The sequence below is a fragment of the Danio rerio genome, chromosome 17 (assembly GCF_049306965.1).
Source record: "Danio rerio strain Tuebingen ecotype United States chromosome 17, GRCz12tu, whole genome shotgun sequence".
Lineage (NCBI taxonomy): Eukaryota > Metazoa > Chordata > Actinopteri > Cypriniformes > Danionidae > Danio > Danio rerio.
Genome location: NC_133192.1, coordinates 30,404,596 through 30,420,393, shown reverse-complemented (window position 1 = coordinate 30,420,393; position 15,798 = coordinate 30,404,596). Strand labels below are relative to the sequence as shown.

Genomic DNA, 15,798 nt, shown 5'->3' with positions numbered 1-15,798 from the left:
TAAAAATAAAAACCTGAAAAATCACATGTACATAAGTATTCACAGCCTTTGCTCAATACTTTGTTGATGCACCTTTGGCAGCAATTACAGCCTCAAGTCTTTATGATTATGATGCCACAAGATTGGCACACCTGTCTTTAGGAATTATTGCCCATTACTCTTTGCAGTACCTCTCAAACTCTATTAGGTTGGATGGGAAGCGACGATGTTGAGCCATTTTCAGATCTCTCCAGAGATGTAGGATTGAAGTCTGGGCTCTGGCTGGGCCACTCAAGGACATTCACCGAGTTGTTGTGAAGCCAGTCTATTGATATTTTAACGTTGTGCAGTTTCCAGATGCACTTTATATGCACAAACATAATATTGTATCGCTTCCTATTAAAAATATGAATTTAAAAGATGAGGGGTGTACTTGCATATGCTGAGCACTGTAAATAGTTCCTCTATGAGAAGCATAAACATTAACTAAATAGAATTATTAAACAGAAAAACAGAGCAAATATGGTAAAACATTGAAGCTAAATGAACCAAAGTGCTTAAATAGACCTCAAGATTATCATGTTCAACATGCATTTGAGCTTCTTCATGGTTTCTTTTTATTGGTATTTGAAAATGTGTGCTTAATACATAAATATTGAATTATTTGCAGGGAAACACACAACTAAACCTACTTCACTGCGCACCGACAGACAGACAGATGGCAACAGATACTTTGTCTGCTTTTGTCAGTGTGTTACCCATGTCGGTGTCTGTTGGAGCTTGTTTTCTCTGATTGAACATGCTGAATTGGTTGTACCATGTCTACAAAGTGACATGCTGTAATCTGTTGATTGTCTGTGTTTGTTGCCATCTGTCGTTGTGGTGTGAATTGGCCTTTAAAGTACTTCAAAATAAGCAACAGAAGCTTGGGATTAGATGAGTAAGAAACTGTCTTGCACAAAAGCGCTTTTATGTACAGAACCTGACAAATGTCTTGATATAAAAAACACAAACAATGTCTTCACATTTCGTAGTGTAAGTGACAGAATGACAGACCATTGAATTGTTAAAAAATAACTCAGATTGGATATTTTCTAATGATTAATGATGCATAATAAATGGGCTGCAGAACTGATATTGATATTAATTGCATCGGCTTAAATTGAAATGAATTATTGGCTGATACTGTAAGTCATGGATTATTTCCACACTTCAGATGTGTGCTGCTGGCCATGACGGGTTGATTGGTGTCTTCCACATGACATGACACGTCGCATACAGCAGATGCACGCTTTAGCAGAGTTTGTACTAGAGGAAGACAACATGTCAGCAGTGTGACACTTTTTCATCTGTGGAAAAAAGTCTTCAGTATTGGAATTTATGCATAATTTGGAGAAAATAATGATCTGGGAGTTGCCTTGTTTTCTGCAGTTAGAGATTTAAAGTTAATGTGAAATCAAAATTTGCTATCAATGTTTATTTTGCACATTCTTATTTTTAGGTGAACAATTAATCCATGGAATATACACTGAAAAAAAATGTTTGTTTTAGTACTCTTTAATAAATGTCTGACCATTTGCTTCTGCGTTGGAAGGTTGTTAGTTTGACGGCTTTAGCCCCAATATTCTTAACCATGCCCTTTTTACATTTAGCTTACTACGAGGGAATGATGTACAAATAGTAAGCCCCGCCCCATCCTCAATATTCAGTTTCAGTTGGAAGTACTTCAACATACTGAAATAAATGTCTGAGCAACTTTAGATTCAAGCTGACTTAAAAATAAAATCATTGCTGTATTTCTGTGTGTTTTGTTATCAGGTTCAGAAAAATTTATCTCAATTTGTGTATTTATTGATAGGTACACCTTACTATTACTAGGTTGGACCCCCTTTTGCATTCAGAACTGCCCTAATCCTTCATGGCATAGATTCAACAAGGTACTGGAAATATTCCTCCGAGATTGTTGTCCATATTGACATGGTAGCATCATGCAGTTGCTGCAGATTTGTCGGCTGTACATCCATGATGCGAATCTCCCACTCCACCACATCCCAAAGGTGCTCTATTGGATTAAGATCTGGTGACTTTGGAGGCCATTCAAGTACAGTGAACTCATTGTCATGTTCAAGAAACCAGTCTGAGATGATTTGTGCTTTATGACATGCCGCGTTATCCTGCTGGAAGTAGCCATCAGATGGGTATCTGATGTGTACACTGTGGCCATAATGGTATGGACATTATCAGCAACAATACTCAGGTTGGCTGTGGTGTTGACATGATGCTCAATTGGTACTAATGAGCCCAAAGTGTGCCAAGAAAATATTCCCCACACCATTAGACCACCACCACCACCTGAAATACTCAGACCAGCCTGTCTGGAACCAACAAACATGCCACGTTCAAAGTCACTTAAATTACCTTTCATCCTCATTCTGATGCTCAGTTTGAACTGCAGCACATCGTCTTGACCATGTCTTCATGCCGAAATGCACTGAGTTGCTGCCATGTGCTGATTAGAAACTTGCATTTACAAGGAGTTGGACAGGTGTACCTAATAAAGTGGCCGGTGAGTGTATATCAGTAAACTGCCATCAAATATAAAGGGGTTTTGGTATTAACCAAATTCTAATAGTAATTTTAATAATAATTTAGCATTCCAATGTCAGTTATTCCTGTTACATATTATATAATATGTAAAAGATATTTGCATTTTGTTTAATTAATCTAACAAGCTTTGCAATTTAGCCTGCTGTGTATTGTGGCCAATTCACATTCAAAGTCATGAGTTTTGAGTCAGTCAGCTCTCAAATGCTCAGTTTTGCTTAACCTTAACCTTGAATTCCCTTCACACTACATAAAAGCTTTTCTGGTGTTGCAAGCATGCAGCTGAGAGCATATATGTGCCTGATATTCCTGTGTGCATTTAAATGCACAAAGATCCAGGAAGCTACTTCAAATGAGATTTCTGAAGTGGCATCTACAGAGAGCAAAGTATCGCACATAGCTAAAAAGGAAGTGAACGAACGATGGAAAAAATCCAACGTCTAAATAGAGACATGGAACAGCAGTGACTAACATAGAGAAAGCAACTGCGGCATTATAAAACGCATCCATCCAAGATATCGGGATACTAACAGACCGTGAAAACATATGATGATTATAAGGCTACAGGTTAACAGATTGAACACTAATCATTCGCCTTGTTCCCAATCAAGTCGACTACCCATGTTCCATTTATTCACAACTCCAAATGTGCCTTTTTACAGGCAGAGGCTTTAAAGAGCATTTGATTGGAGCGAATGTTTCAAGCTCGCTTCTCTGGTTTGGAGAAAATAGAGATGACTCTATCATTGTTTAGAGCTCACCTCCGAACGCCCACACTAGATGTACACTGCACCAAAACACGCTGTTAGCGAATCATCTCGCCTTTTAAAAGCATACCACCGCATACACGCATTCCAGACCGATGCATGAAAATTAGATTCAATGCCATGCTTGCTGTGAATCACAGACACACACACATGCTCACAACCAAGTATCTTTACATTTCTCAGTTTTTACTTTTTTAATGTATTATTATTTTATGATTATGCACTGTTGTTAACCCTGGTGTCTGTGGGTTTTACAAATACTTTATTAACAAGGAAAAAATCAGTACTCTCTGTAGAGATTTGTCTGTAAATTGCAAGCAATAAGATATTGACCACCAAATCTAAGAATTTTGTTCCTCCTCTGTTGTAAATAAAGTGCAGTGTGGAGGATTTTTGCTTGATTTAAATTGCCAAGGATAAATAAAGAATTGGTTGTTTGATTCAAATGCACAGCATTTTCTTTACTCAAGATAGATAAAGTTTAATGTTTTATGTATTTGAGGAGTTGAGTAAAGTGTCTTGGTCTTGGGTTTGCTGTACATTTGTCATTTAGCCAGTATACTAGCTTTTAGTAATCTGATGTTGTGTTGGATCAATGTCCCTTTAAGGCACTCAGCCATCTTTGAAATGCCTCTCGGGCAGTGTGCTCAGGTATTCTGTCTGAATGGGGAATCATCAAATTCTCTAAATTTGATTGCCAAACTTACAATTAAAATTCATATTCGGAATCACCAGTTAAATTAAACAACAACTGTCCCTTTAGTTTCATTTCTAAACATTCGAATCACATAAAATCGGCAGAGAAGCACGTCTGATTTGAGCCCCTCCCCCTGGAGAATCGTCCGTCTATGGTAATCGATGATTGGCTCATTTACTCAAAGACTATAGAATACACAAGAGATGTTACTCGTATAGTTTTGAATGGGGAAAAATGTAACGATCAATATGACGAATGAAACCCCGCCTTCTAGTACAGTAGCCAATCATTGCTTTGCTGGGGAAAAGCTCGGACCAGAGGTGTGCTGTAACATCAGTTGGTGGTCAACAAATGCACTAGAATCTCAGCGAATATTTGCTTCACAATCAAAAGTAATATATTCACATACAGCTTAAAATCTGTACTTTTAAATGAACCAAGTGGACTTGAAAACAAGTTTTAAATTTTTTTTTTTTTATTTGTATATAACAAACGTAAGGTACATTTCATCCTTTCAAATGTACATCACAAGACAGTAACTACTGAAATGCCCACAAACTTGTAAACAGAGTCGCTGTCATTTCTGGAGGAGATCCACCATCAAGACCAAGTTACTTTAGATGAGCAGCGCGGCCTTGCAATCATTGGAGGATGATCATGTGTAGAACGGCCATAAGTGAGGTTGGTGTTGTGATCTTGTTCCTTTCAAGTGCGTATGCACATTAGCTTTGGCAAGCTATTTTGTTTGAATCAAACATTTAGAAACTAAACTTATGAGACAGTTGTTTAATTTTATTGGTGGTTCCAAATATGTAATGTAATTGTAAGCTTGGCAAACAGTTTTGGAGAATTTGATGTTTCCCAATTACGACAGAATGCTTAAAGGAACTTTGATGTACTAGAAAGTGGGGCTTCATTACCCATATTGACCCTTACACTTTTCCCCAGTCAAAACTATACGAATGACATGTCTTGTGTGTTCTTTAGTCTTTGGTTGCATTTACTGCCTCAGAGATGAAGCTATTTTGATGAATATAAAATGCATATCTTCATCGGCGCTAAAAGCCTTGTGGTTACTGCATCAACATATAGCACCCAGGTGCTTGCGAGTTCAATTCCCGGCTTAAAGTCCTTTGCCGATCCTTCCCTTACCACTGCTTCACACACTTTTCTGTCTGTGTATCTCCACTGTCCTATCAATAAAAAGGTGAAAACCTTTTTAAAAGTGAAAACCTGAAAAATGCATTTATCTATTCAAAAGCTTTGTAACTTATTTTTTTTATCTTGATTTGGCTAAATTTGCATATATCGACAGGTTAATGCCAACTCCATGTTTAATTGATTTAAAAAATACAGGAACTTTCCTAAAAAGTAACTCAGACATTGTCGCTCAACAGCAACAAATTGTTGTACTGAATATGACATTGTTTGTTAGTGAAATATTGTGACAGCAGCATTGTGATACACACAAGTCTGTAATAGTAGCTGATTAAAAGTGATGATCAAACTGATTAAGAGTGATCAGACATTAGATGTCACCTAAGCTGTTGTTGTCTATTGGAAGGAATGCATCAATAGAGCCGCCATTTTAGTACAGGGTAGCGTTCCCCTGAAATGAATGTGGGACCAAGATGCAGTGGAGGACTGGCCATCCGGAGCCCAAGATGTATACACATATATACAAACATCTATGATCTGGTTTTCCCTGTGGTCAGTATGCAAATATTTTTTTTAGAATTACAATTAAACTAAATTTATAATTTTACATCACTTTTTTATATCGATGGATAAGCGCATGTGCATTACTGACAAAAAGCATGTGTTTGTGTCCATGGAAATGTATTTTCCTCCCTCCCTGTTAAATTCGATTTATTCTGTGTCCTGAAGCACACCTCCTCTCCTGCTTTCACTCCTAATTCTTACGGAGGGAGCGATTCGTTTGTAAATGAATCTCCATTATGAACGACTCGTGTAAACCATCGATAGCCTGTGTCTTGCTGTGCATATACACCTTTCTGATCTGAATGTTATATAACATTTGTAATACTCAATTTTAGAGTGGACAGTATGCACATTGAGGTGCAGGCACTGTTATGTTATCAGACACTCTTATAAGTTACTTCAAAAACTAGCCGTTACTTCACTTAGCCGACAATAATACACATTTGTGGCACTGCAGCGCCTTGTGTCATACTTCATTTACATTGTTTGCTGATTTTATTCAACAAAGCTAGCATAAACATTAGAATTGAATGCAAGTTGGTGCTACTTTGCTTTGTGGTCAGTGCAGTCAGTACCTGTATTATCATCAATAACTTGTTAGCACAAACATTGGTAACATACAAAAAAACGTAAAAAACAAAATCTTACCTACTAAATATTATCTTTATGCTTTGTTTGCTCAATACTACACTTATACACAGTGCAAAAGTCCAGCATATTCAGATTGCCTTTAGTCCTGACTAGAGCGGTTGAATGACTTTTGTCTTGGGAGCACTGTACAAATATGGCGGCGCTAGTATTGCCGCATGCTCAGGGTCCGTATGCAATATCTAGTTTATATATCTATGAAAAGTGATCATCAACCATTGTGGTCATTTCACCCACTCCTGGTCTATCACAATGTTCACTGTGGACATTGTCTGATACCAGTAGATATCGCCCAACCCTCCACCACATTATTAGCTTCAATTGAACACCACTTACGAAACTGGCTATCTCTTTTCACGTTTTCTTTTCCCCCTTTTCCCACTTTAATTGTGCCGATTTCTTCTGCTCTTGTCTAACTGTAATGAGTGATATACAATGAAGATACGCAGAGGCAAGTGTGCTTTTGAGGTCACCATGACAGCAGCCTCACTGTAGCAGTGTGGGTTGGCATGGCAGCGGACACCCAAGGCTCTTTCCTGATTGAGCACTATTCATTTGTTTGGCACAAATGGATGCACATATATCTGCTGCATGTCTGAACCATCAAAGCCAAAGACACACCGATCCTTGTCATTAACCCCTTGGGAGATGTCTGGCTCTGATCGGTGGAATCCTCTGACAATAACTCTTATGTTATTGCCTCTTAGAGAGCAGCCCAGACCCCCTTGCTTGATGGTCTTTCATGACTGTCATTTTCTGCCATCTCTCTATATGTGTTTTATAGATGACAGGCTAGCGCGGCGAGAAGAACATCAATTTGGATGTTGTCTTCCTTTAAACAACTGGTTGCTGAAGCTGGTTGTCAGGGTGGAGTGAGCACTTGTGTGTGTCGAAAAAAGGCAGGTATGTTGGGGGGAAAAAATAGGAAGGAGAAAGATGGATGGACAGAGAGAAAGAGCAAGCGAGTGCTTTGAAAGCTTGTAAGGAGTGAATCATCCGTTCTAACTGTCAACCCCCTCTCGCCTACGCCGCACCAGACTCAATGCCCTGCTCTTAACGCTAAAGCGTTGTTCCTTCCTCCCAGTGCCGCTTTGACATCCTTAAGAACCTTAGCCCTTTAATTACTCAAGCTAATGATATCAACCTGTTGTCATATTGGGAGACATGCTTTATATTGCATAGAAAATACATACTGGATTACAGCTATTACAATTATGCTTTAGCATGTAGATTTGTGTTTTTATGTCTTGGTGGATGTGCACATGGATGTGTTGGATGACTTGCGATCTGTGAACCTAGCATATACATAGAGGGAATGTTAATACGTTAGTCCAACCCAAAAAATCTAAATTTGTTAATAATTACTGACTAGGGGTATGAAAATACACTGGTCTCACGGTTCGGTTCGGTTATGACTATGCCATTGATTCAGTTCAATTCGATATCTTGGTGCATCTCGATCATTAGATTTTTTCTTTACAACACAAGATAATTTTTTTGTATTAAAATCTATAAATATATTTATGTATTATTTGTTAAACAATTTTGTCCTTTAATTCAAGCAGTGAGATATATGAACTGTATCTTTAATTTTGACAACATGAGCATTTATAGCGAATAAACAAATGTAAATATTATCCCGCTTGCTTTTTGAGCGCTATCAAGCAAGGTATTTTATACTCCTATGATTGGTCACTGTCTTCACCTGCTCAACTGAAAGGTCTGCGATTGGCTTTAGAAATGAAAGCAATGTTCACAGAAGAGTGACGTGGGAAGAACAGCCGCGGTTACAGTCTATAGTGCATAATGCACTGGTATCACAGGTAATCCGTAATAGACGCAGTGGAGAAAACTCGCACCACAGACAAACTCGTGTTTGGATTCACAAGTATCACTTTAACAGTTAAAAACACTTAAAAAGTTACTTCACGAACACTGCAGCGGGTCAAATGTCCAATGTGAGAGAGAGAGGCAGAGGTGGAGTTTTACAGCTTTTCTCCCTAGTAGTGAAATAGCGGCTCGTGCTGTACCGTCTTCAGTGTCAATGAAAGACTGTCCAGCAAACTCACAAGCAGTGAACTGTGCACAATTATCTGCTTTTTAAGTAGTAGGAGCGTTTTAATTAATTGCCCTCACCTTCTTCGCCAAAGTATTCTCCTGCGACATCTCGCATATCAGATAAAGTACGTCAGTAAGTAGTAACCGGTTTTGATCTATTACTGAACCAATATCAAATTGTCCCCATCTGCATCGCGGTGCACCGCAGAAACAATGAATTATGACACCCCTATTTCTGACCCTTATGTCGTTCTAAACTCACAAGACACATTTGTTTGTATTAAGAACAGAAAATAAGTTTTTTTTTATTAAATCTGAGAGCTCCCTCATCCTCCGTTGACAGCAAGGTTCCCAGCTCATTTAAAGTAGGGGTGGGTCGATAGACAATGCCGTTGTCCATCGCCAATGTACGATAGACATCACAATGCTGAGCTGGCATCGCAATTCTTCACCCCACCCCTGTCGCAGCAGCAACCTGCTTAGTCCCTGTTCACACTAAAATGTCTTAGTTTTAAAATGCCATTTTAGAATGAAAACAATCCACGTCCACACTGGTGTTTCACCTAGCATTTCTGAGAAGCCCTCCTTCCACACTATACCTCTGAAAACACACATCATGTGACCACACACACACAGGCATGCGCTGCAGCATACCTGCAACTCTGAGCTCCAGGCACTCAGCCGGTTCTTTGAGCACAAAACCCTAGAGAGAAGTGCACGTCAGACAGTTTATCAAGGATGCAGCGCTGGATCACGTCTCACTATTGTTAAATGTGATATTTAATTAATCTTGTCTGTACCTAACAACTCTTTGGTCTTTTGAATCTATCAGGTAACGTGTCACAGCGTCAGTACACTGCTACAATTTGTCGCTTTCACGCATGTACTTAGTAATTTTATCAACAACCTCAGATACTGTTGGTTGCTGTTGGTTGTGCACCTTTTTTACCAACCAAGTTTGTCGACGCCATTATAATGACACCGATCACTCCACCTATTCATGCCAGAGTCATGCCAAAAGTGATTGACAGGTGGTCATTTTTGTGTAACTTATCTTTTTTATTCACTTGGTTTTGGGTAAAACAAAGACCATGCGGGTCAGGTAGTGGAAACGGTAGGCTACAAATAATTAACTCGCTTTAAATTAATAATTATTTATAAATAATTAATTCATCGCCACCTACGACAATGATGGCATCGTCAATCGCAATGTTTGACATTAGACATTGTATGGTGCCGAATTAGTCAACATCGCCCAACCGTAATTCAAAGTCCAGAAAAAAAAAAACAATTCTCAAAACAGACTATATGCCTTTAGTGGTTCAATCAGAATATTATCAAGCTACAAGAACACATTCGTGCACATGTAAGACATAAGTAACTTTATTCAACAGTTTCTTCTCCTCAATGTCAGCACGAATGCACATCGTATATCCTAAAACCCTGCCTGGACGACTTCCTCTGTTTGAAACAACGCACAGGCAAACCCGAGGTAATAAATCAGCAGAGGATCAAGAGTGACACACATAGAGCAATTGAATGCAGAGCAATACTGACTCTTGCTGTCTATGGAGGATGAGGGAACTCTCCAATTTGATCTAAAATATATTTATTTGTATTCTGAAGATGAACAAAGGTCTCAGGGGTGTGAAAAGATATGTGGGTGAGTAATAAATAACATGCATTTCATTTTTGGGTGGACTAACTTTTTAAGTGGCATCCAAAAAATTATTTGAGTATAGGTCATAAATTTGGATGAAAATCAGTAAATGTACTTGGTGAAAGACCTGGGGTCGCTTATATAAATGTGCACAAAACGAGTGTGGAAACATCTACACGCCACCTCACATGCAAAAGTTGTGATGTATAAAAAAACTCACATGACTGGAGAATATGTGCAGCTGTCAGTGAACTCCAAGTAAACATACATAAATATTGGCCTAATTAAATAATCATACGAGCCATAATTATCAATCAATAAATTGAAATTAAATCTGGCGTACAACGCAAAGTTGTGCAAATGAGACACCTGAATTTGTGATTTTGCTTTGAAAAAAATGTGACCTTTAATTTGTTTGACACTCCTCTCATGGCATTTGGCAGATTTGCAAATAAAAACTGAAATGCTCTCTTTATACCCAAACATGAAACCCTTATTGTTGTGGATTGTTTCACACTAAAAATGACAATACAAGTTTAAAACCTTTTAAAGAATTTACAATTTATGAATTTCTAATTGGACTGCATTTTACAAATTTTGGGGACTTGGGGGAATTTTGGGGGTTATAGAAGAATGGCTTTAACTGTAAAACTGCTTGTGCAACAAATTATATTTACTGTATAACTATTAATTTGTGGCTTGCAGTAAGACTAGAATGATTTTTCAACATTAACATTTTTTTGTTGTGGAGTAGTCTTATTTTTGTATAACCCTATGGTGTGATTAGACACTGGTTTGTAGCACAAGCGATTAAATTGTTTTGTGCTTTGTTACTACACCAGCTAATAAAGTTTCACACAGTTAGAATTCAGCTAACATCCACATTTAAAACTGTGTAATATTTCTAATTGTATAATAAGGACAGATTTGTATTAGTTGTATAACCGTTTGGCATTTTCAAGAGTGGTTACCTTAGCGTTTGGTTTTGTATTCAGCCAAAGCTAAATAATTAATTCAACCCTATAATTAACCAGTGAAATAATTAACAAATATTGGTTATTTGATTGACTAATTGTTACATTAATCAGTTATCAAGATGATTATTCGCTTGCAACACTAACCGGCCACTTTAATAGGTACACCTGTACAGCTGCTCGTTAATGCAAATTTTTAATCAGCCAGTCCCATGGCAGTAAATAAATGCATTTAGGCATGTAGACATGGTCAAGATTTGGTTAAGTGACTTTGTACGTGGCATGGTTGTTGGTGCCAGACGGGCTGGTATAAGTATTCCAGAATCTGCTGATCTACTGTGATCTTTTTATGCACAACCATCTCTAGAGTTTACAGAGAATAGTCTGAAAAAGAGAAAATATCTAGTGAGCGGCAGTTCTGTGAATGCAAATGCCTTGTTGATGCCAGAGGTCAGAGAAGAATGGCCAGACTGGGATGTGGTGGAGCCAACAAATCTGCAGTGATGCTATCATGTCAATATGGACCAAAATCTCAGTTCTAAAGGCAAAAGGGAGTCCACTAGTAATGTGTACCTAATAATGTGGCCATTGAGTGTGTATGTGTCTAAGTTTGCTTACAAAAAAAAAAAAAAGAGTAGATGATAATACACAATATTCACAAGCAGCTGCAAATGCACTTAAAAAAGTGGCTATCATATATAAACATTTGGGCTGGCACAAGCAAATACTGTGATGTACGAGATGCATCATACCACACGAAATATCAACTTGATGCGAATTCAGGGCGGTTTATGTGACACTTCACTTCAAAACAAGCACAAATTGCAGGGCTAAAGACTGAGGGCTAAAGATGTGGGGCTCGTCAACAACACAGATGACAATGACAACAGCAGCGCATATACAATGATGTCTAACTATATTAGGCTACGAAATCCATGCCAGTAGGAGAACAGACACCAGTGACGCACAGACCTTTGTCTTGTAATCAGTTTTGAGGATGATAAATAAGCAAGTGGTGGTTCGCACTGTGCCAAAGTCAGTAGAGCGGTGTGGTTTGCTTCCTTCCTATTTTACAAGACATTCTGTGTAAAGCATGAGTCAAATGTTGGACCTTAATGAAAAGGCACTCAGCTATTTTGGCAGATATGCTTTAAATGTTATGTAGACGCGACGCTATGTAAGATCTTCACTGGAACCATTCATTTATCATTATTGTTTTCATCCATTTGACTAATTGACTGGCTAAAGATTCCTTTTTGGCACTTCTAAAGGAGTTTTAACTTGATTTTAATAGATTAGTTTCACCATAAGTAAATTCAGAGTGGTTGGGTGAAATGTAATGAACTTAACACTGTTGTAACTTTGGCAGTGCAGTTTGCTGTGAGAAACTGTATGAACGTGCCAGGAGGGAGATCGCTTTGTACTCAGAAATATCATTTAGTAGTGGGTTTTGCTTTCCAAAACATGTCTTTAAGATGGTTGAAGTCTTTAAAAGGGCTTTATGTTATTTTACTCACTTTCATCGCATTCTAGTGTAATACTGGATCACTAAAGAAAAAAATTCTGAAATATGCTAGTGATAAAACGTCCAATGTGCAGACAAAAACAAAACAAAAAAAAAACCTTTTTTTTAAGTGTATTATTTTTTTTCTACGAAAGAAAGATGGAGTCAAACTGTGTGAATGACAGAATTTCCTTTTTTGGGGGTGAAATGTCCCTTTTAGGCATACATGATGTGCACCGATGTGAGGAAGAATGACAGCAACTATAAAAGCATCAGAACCTAAAGCATCTGTGGATTTTTTTAAAGAGCAAACACACACAACACTGTACATTTATTTTAAACCCATTTAGTGCAAACCAACAACAGTGTAAAAAATGCAGGGTTCCACACAATTCATTTATGTTGTCCCAACACAAACTGATTAACACTTTTAACAAATGAATGTGAATTGAACATAAAGTTATATAAGTTTAATAAGTTATATAAGTTGTCCCAATGAAATCTGAAGAATTGTGTCGTTTGAGCTCAATTTAAATAAGTAATTTGAACGAGCAAAAAAAATGTGAAGAGTGTGCCTTTAGTTTAATTGTCATAAATCAATGTAAAACTAAATGGTTGTACAAACAAAATAAAATTGTATGCTTTTGAAAGTCTGGAATTAATTATAATAAAACAAACAAACAAACAAATAAAAAATAATACCTTTATTCAGAGGTTAATTAAATTGTGCTTTAATAAAGATTGTTATAGCCAAAAATCCTGGAGAAAATGTGTTTTCACAAAAATGTTAAGCAGATTAACAAATGATTTCAGTTAATGAACAAGTGACAACAGTTTTATTAAAATTTGAAAGAAATGTCATGAGTTTACAGAATAAAACTAAAAAGACATTTTAAGGCCCAATGCCAATTCTACCCCTTAGCCCTTCCCCTTATCCCTACTCCTCATTTTGCTCGTTCCTGTGAAGAGGTCGGGTGTCCCAATTCTCTTTAGCTTGAAGGCGTAGGGGTAAAAGGGAAGGGCTAGATACACACTGAGGAAGGCATTGTGCCGAAATGTTTGTGTCTTTAAATCACCCGAAGAATGAATAAAGAAAATAGAAAAACAGTATGAAGCAATTACTTGATGAGTGTGAATCATTACAATTTTGAATAATAGCATTGACAAGATTGACGCACCAAAAAGATTGACGCACCAAAGTTTCATCAAAAACTGCTAGGGTGCAGGGCAAACTTCAGCAACTTTGCGAAGGGCTAGATACATCTTCGAAACTAACTTTTCAGGACCACACTCGAAACCAAGGGGTACGAAAATTACCCAGAATACGTCATCTCCCCAAAAGTCAGGAGATGCACAAATTAGTATTTTTTGTCATTATTAAAAATTTTTACAGTAAACAAGCACATGTTTTAATAAATTCATAATCACGTTTAAGTTTTGCCATTATGTTTAAAAAAAAGAAAAGCTAAAATAAAAAAATAAAACCAAAATTATGCCTTCTATAATCCATATTAATAACTTCCGTTTAGCTGTCCCACAACATTCTGTCACTTGATGACACTCGAATACCCTTTTAGAAAAGTCTAGTGGCTGGGAATGAGCTTTTTACAGTGTCTGGAATAATGTTAATGTTGTTTTTGTGTGTTTACATTGAAGAATATGGCCAGGATGTAAATGCACAGTACAGTTACGATCTTATTGCCACAGGTTATCGTTATGATAACATGATATATGCCTTCAGTGATTTCCTGAAGATAAATACCCACAAACAACGCAACTTTAATAACTACAGCAGTCGGGATTGTCAATCTCACATGAAGCAAGAGATCGCGATGACATATGATGACGAATACAGGTGTTGTAGTGGTGTCCCATTTCTTAGGGATACATTTTGAAGCCCTTCCCCTTCACAATCAATTTCAAGGGCCAAGGGGAAGGAAAAGGGGAAAGGGGAACAAAAATAGAACTGGGGTTAGGCCTAAATTAACTTATATCTATAATCTAAAATCCGGAAAGTCTTTGAATTTTTGCTGTATATATTATTAGTAATAGTTGTAAATATTATCTATAAAATAAATTTTATTTATCATTAATAAAACTGGAAAAAGAAAAGAAAGTGATATTAAATAGCTATAAAGTGCATGGGTTTGTCTAAGAACACCAAAAACACATGATTTCAGAAAGAATCGGTCAAAGAGGCTAGACAGCATGAACCATATCCACCATCAGTCAATCAGTCTGCCTGAGCCGTGTGTCGTCTGCAGGTTAGAAGCTGCTGGCTGTGCTGTAACAACCACTGATCAATACTACTGGAGCATTGCTCCTCTATTTATACACCCCGCACACACACACACACTCATGCGCCTTCTCATGGATGTGTAAGAGAAGATGTGTATCTGTATTTGAAACGTCAAAGATTCAGATTCGCAAAAATGTAGATACAGGCCTCTATTGGATTTCTTATTTGGAACGTGCAACGAGCCTACCCAGAGCAATGTATTTTACTTTTCACAAAACATTTTTATTTCCAGTGAGTCTGGGCTGTCTAAACCTGACTTACATTTTTAGATCAAAGATTACAGGAAATGTGAATGGCCAAAAGGAATGTCCAGCCTAGCATATGTTCCTGTTATATTGATCTAGATGTCTAAGCATGTTGGGTGGTTCTGCTTGAAAAGTGTGAAACTGAAGCTCAGTTTTTTGATTATTTCATTTTTGATTTCACAAGGAAATGTGCTTCTTGAGAAATTTTAAACTTCCCAAGTGCAGATTAACAAAGAGAACATTTCTTCAACATTTTTTAAAACATAATAGTTTAATTAACTAATTTCTAATCATTTATTTTTGTACTTGCCATGATGACAGTATTAATGACAGTAAATCATATTTTACAAGATACACTGGAAAAACTGCAGTTTTTTTGCACATAATTTATTAATGTTGTCCCTACACAAATCCAAGTTATTATCACTAATTTGAACATTAAAGAATTAAGTTTCCCCAAAAAATCTCCAGAATTGTTTTGTTTTAGATGATTTTAAAAAAGTAGTTCAAACAATCACCAAAAACAGCTTTTTGAATGTATTAGTATTTAGCTTATAGTGCAATTTAAAGGCTTAACTAGGTCAATTATGTTAACAAGACAAGTTTGGTTAAGGCAAGTTATTATACTACAGTGGTTTGTT

The 15,798-nt window shown here is 37.2% G+C and overlaps 1 protein-coding gene and 1 long non-coding RNA gene across 10 annotated transcripts in view; one reads left to right on the top strand and one right to left on the bottom strand.

Annotated features, from left to right (window-relative positions):
• Window positions 1–15,798, top strand: part of si:dkey-28g23.3 — a 199,214-nt gene that overhangs the window by 105,454 nt on the left and 77,962 nt on the right. The window lies entirely within an intron of this gene.
• The window catches only part of prkd1 (protein kinase D1), a 124,170-nt gene that overhangs the window by 49,614 nt on the left and 58,758 nt on the right, over window positions 1–15,798 (bottom strand). The window lies entirely within an intron of this gene.